Below are 5,124 nucleotides of genomic sequence, written 5' to 3' on the forward strand. Positions count from 1 at the left end.
ATTTCTGGAGACTKTAGCTTCTTCAGGATAACCTGAGTATCATACCAATTTAGAAGTTTCAAGTCTTGCTTAGATTAGGATCTCTGAGCCTTACATCTGTCTGTTTTCAGAGCCTCCAGCTCACCTGGAATCAGAAAGGATGCTGCTGTCAGTCTGTGTAAATTCTTGAATGCGTTCCCAGTTGTCTATAGGCAAAGGCTGGTGTGTAAGCCCTGAGGAAGTGAAACTCAAATCATGCCACATTTTGCATGCTTCACAAGCAAAGCAGGTTCATGTTGCATGAAGCATTTCTATTCCTCATTGTCAGTTAGGTTTCAAATCTCATATGTCATTGGTACTAATTTGACTAAAGTCGCAGAGATAAACTGATGTTTACTACCAGTTRGTGGGGGGAAAAAAACCTGTCATCTAGTTTTCAAGCATCCTCTATACACAGCCAATACTATCTTTTGCATGCAGACTTGAGAATATGGCTGCTTTTTCTTGGACTCTTAATAGTTTCCCAGACAACATCTACATCTCTGGCTACTGTTACTATGAAGATTTTTTTTCTCTGGGATCTGGAATAAAGAGTCTCCATAGCACTGTTTCTGAGAACAATTGCCTCAAGTATAACTTAATTTAGGATTTAAGTTAGGAAATCTGCAGATCTGAAGATCCCATTTGATTTTTGCCTCTGCTTTGCCTAAAAAGGTATAAAAGACTTTGAGTTTCTTTTGTTGTCRTCTCCCAGAGAGCTTGCTACCACACCTGCAGCTTATTTGAGTGTTCATCTATAGAAAAGATAATGTTTTGCAATGTATGGCTTTCTCAGCTCTTTTATTTTCCAGGAGTTAGGCTCTACCTCCTTCTTCCCAAGTTAGGAAGAGAGATGCTCCCTTTTTGCCATGATGCTTCCCTTCATTAGGAGAATTGCTACTTAGCACATGGGATGAGATGGARTCATGAGTATTTTGTCCTTGCTAGTTTCCTGCTTATGTTTTACTTTCACTTTATGTCAGTATGAGAACTTATACACAGAGCTCTGARTCTCCTTCACTGAAGTGTTCCACCCTACTTGTGGACGTGGGGAGAAAATTTATACTGTCTATCATCTCTTGTTTTGTCCAACTGGGGCTGGTACCAGAGTTGTCACTTCTAGGCAGAAATGCTATTTGTCTATGGAAGAAGTAGGCTTAAGCTGTAGGCTTAAGACCCTGAAGCTCTGAGGGTCGCTTTTTGCTTTGCCTACAAACTTGGAGAGACAGGTCTCGTTACTGGGCCTAGTATTTCTTTTTTTATTTCATCCCATTTAGAATTGCTCCCACAATTACAGGTTTTATGAAGTTTCATTTATGAGTAGGGTAGAATTAAAGTAGGATTTGGAAATATTTCTTGCTGCATATGAGCTCTTTGCATTTTTCAGTCAGGATCAGCACCACTACTGTAGTTGTTATGAGGGTTCACTTATGCATAGCATCACATCTGAAAGTATAAAGGACTATTATTTCCAAAGATCGTAGTATTCCTTCTTCCAGTAAAGTTCTGCTGTCCATCTGGGAAAAGACACAATGTTTTGGGTCTCTCCCCCCTCCCCCAATAAAGTTTGCTTCCCAAAGTAGCATTCAAGATTAAATTACAGCAAGGTTTAGGCTTGTAGAGATCTATAATATACAGCTACCCCTGTATTGCTGTGTTCTGTACCATCTGTAGGGGTTGGAAGAAGATTCTTGTTACCTGCAACCTGTGTCATCAGTTCTCCTTTCTAGTCAAGATTAGTACCATTAGTACCACAGCTATAACTAATTTGAGTATTCAGGCTAACGGTAGTAATTCTTCAAACTGGAAATCTAAAGCCTTAACAGCCCTGGTTATTGGCAGGGTAAGGTAGTTCACTTAGAGTTATGAGAAGTTTACTATTCAYGTGGTCTGATGCCGTGTGATTTGGTCCTCAGGACAGACCAGTCACCCCCACCAGCAGGTTTAGGGTTAGAGCTCAGTGAGGGTTAGCATCCTTTCTGGGATGAGACTGCTGCACACTGCAGTGCACAAAGATTTAGTAGGGAAACATGAACTCCTTGTCATCTGATTCTTACTCTCTACTTAGGAGAGTCTTCCAAGTTCTCTAAGGGCCCATAGCTTCCTAAGATCTGAATACTACTGTTTACAGGTAACTGTCTTTCCTTCTGTAAAATTTAAGTGTATGTTAATAGCAGATTTTTGTAAAATGTCATCTTTAAAGGACTTTTTCTTGCTCTCCAGTTTGTAAGCATCGATCYGAAATGCATGGGCCTGCCACAGGATGGCAGCCGTCGGGCACGTTTGAAGCATCCTCTCTTTGTTCCGAGTCCTGCACATCAAGATGAAGGTGAAAGATAAAGAACCTATTTACCGTAAATCTCTCTGTTGATGGTGTGACAAAAAGGGAAACCTTTGTGTATTTTTCTTCATTATTAGAGAAAATAACTATGTTTTACAAGGCTTATTACCATATAATAATTTTCTGAGCTACAAAAGCTTGCCCAGGGTATGAGCTCTGAGAACCATATCATATARTAGTTTATATGGTTCAGAGTTCATTGTTTGGGGGATTAAATACTGAGAGTGAGATACATAATCTCCTCTTAAGGATCTCCAGTGRTTGTATACTTAATTCTGATCAAACTCTGAACACAGCTTAGACCCAAGCTTCCAGTGCCTAAGGTCATTTAAATGAGCCTGTAATTGCAGTGTGGTGTGGTCATTTCTGCGTGATGCCCAGCTGTGCTATGYTGTCAGGTTCCCTGGAATTCAGAGGCAGTTTGAAGGCATTCAGTGCCTGGAGCTAGTCATTAGTATTTTAATGTTTATGTACATGTAATTAAAGTTAGTTTACTATCATCTCATCTCACAGCATTTGTAACAATACTCTAAAATTAGTTTTTATATCCAGGCTTCTTCTAAGTTATTTGTAATGGTCTCTGATTAGCAGATATCTTTGTGATTCTATGATCAATGTAATCAGCTGTGATGGCTGGTAAAAACACTGTGTTCATTAAAACTGTACATGAAGGCTGAAGGGATTTAYAGCGTTACACATAAAAAAGGATTTAGTGAAATTAAAGTTGTTTTTTGAAAGTGCTACTTAGTGAAAGCTGAGCCTTTTTGTTAAAAAATCCAATTTAAAAAATAAAAAAATACAGAGGTAAAATGGAATTTCTATCCAGAAAGCTCTCTGCCCTGGCACAGAGATTGTCTCCAAACAGGGATCTGCATCTCCGTCTCCATYGCTGGTGGAGGCTCCAGCTCTGGAGTGCAAGGCCAGTGCTGTAGTGGAGCAGAGCTCTTCCTGTTTGGAGCACAGCACAGGATGCAGGAGTACGAAGCACGGTCAGCGCTCGTGAGGTGGGTGAGTGAGCCACAGCTGGGAACCACAAAACAATTGGAGACATCCTCTAAGGTGCAGGAACCCTCCTAAMTAACTGATGCCTAGGGAGCACCAGAGTCCACAAATTCTCCCACACAGTGCATGAAAACGAGTGCAAAGCATTCAAGGTGATGGCTGATGTGGAAGAGAGCGTGCAGGGGACGCGAAGATGCTGGTTGAGACAAACATGGTGGTGATGTACCACAAAATATGGTCCCCTGCCCAACTGGAGCAACTATCCAGGGACATCAGTGGCYCTGACCCAGCTGGAGATCTTGATGGAGGAGCTGATTGTCTAGGTGTGAGGCTGGAGGCAGTGCTGGGTGCTGCACTGTGCAGCCAGGGCTGAGGGTGACAGTGGTCTTGCCTGCTTTGTGTTTGATGCAGGCATTGAGCTACTAGGCGCAGGAGCTGCAGGAGGAAGTGAGCAGATTTTGTGAGGTCAGGGATGATGAGCAGGAGATTACAGACACCCTSCAGGTGCAAGGGCAAGAGCCCAAGCCCTACATTACACAGGAAGAAGCAGCAAGGGAAAGACAGGGCTCCGTCGATGCTGGAAACGGGAAACTTGTGACTTCCATCAACAAAAGGTTCTTTCTTCACCTGCAGATGTTCAGCTGGAGAGCAAAGAGGAAGAGAAAGTTGTCAGTGATACAGCAGGGTCAGCCATGCCTTGGAGATGCTCAAAACTCAAGTRGAACAAAGTCCTGGGCTGTTTGATCTAACTTCAGAATTGGCCTTGYTTTAAGCAGGGGCTTGGATCAGATGATTCCAAAGGTCCTTCCAACTTAACTTGTTGCTGTTGTTGTAATTCAAGTCACCTAATCTGAATTGCTTTTTATGTCGTTTGTACTGCATGTTTTTAACTTTTTATGTTTAATCACATGCTACTGTCCCTTACTCAAATGGTTCTTCCTCATCCACCACATTCAGCTGAAGAAAACGAACTTAGCAGTACAAAATGGTACTTTTTCCATGTGGCTAGAAGTGGCAGCATTCATTTCAAAAAGATGATCAAGTCTTAATAAGGCTTCTTATTGGAAGCACTCAGTAGTTACATATTTGGAAAAGAAGAACAAGTTGCTTGTTAAAGAAAGAATTTTGGCCAGTATCTCCGTGTGAAATGCAAGGCCTGATGGAATTGTGGTATAAGTACTACCCTCAAAATAGTAATAATCCTATGTATAGATAAATGGATGTCCTCAGCAGTATCATACTGAAAACTGTCTYCTTGAACGTTTTTGCACATGGTTTTATTCTCTAGCTACCATAAAAAAAAAAAAAAATCCAATGACTTCAAAGCAGAGGAAAGCTCTGACCTCAACATAGTAACTACATTATTTAGTGTTAGCATATATCTTCTTTATAAAGTGAGAAGAAACGCAGACTACTTTTGTTACTTTGCTTTTTTTCCCCATAGATCAAATTTTCTCCYTTCACATCTTCTGCTTTTCCATATGATCTGTCTATCTCAGCTCTACTTGATATTCTGAGTATTTTTCAACTCATCTATTCTGTCTGTCAATATGGAAAATATAATATATGGCATGTAATTTATAGGAATTTATGGAAGTCGTGTGTAAACCAGGTGCTCTCACTGTTTGCCAGTTTCCTAGCTTTCCATTCTGTCTTCTGATCTCTTCCAAGCATTCTGAGGACTGAGGAATTGACATTTGGAAAACTCCAGAAAAGACTCCATAGCTCCTTTGATCTGTCCTGTGATCTGACCCTGCTGATAA

Source organism: Rhea americana, unplaced genomic scaffold (genome assembly GCF_003343005.1).
Source record: "Rhea americana isolate MKP2758 unplaced genomic scaffold, rheAme1 scaffold_173, whole genome shotgun sequence".
Taxonomy (NCBI): Eukaryota; Metazoa; Chordata; class Aves; order Rheiformes; family Rheidae; genus Rhea; species Rhea americana.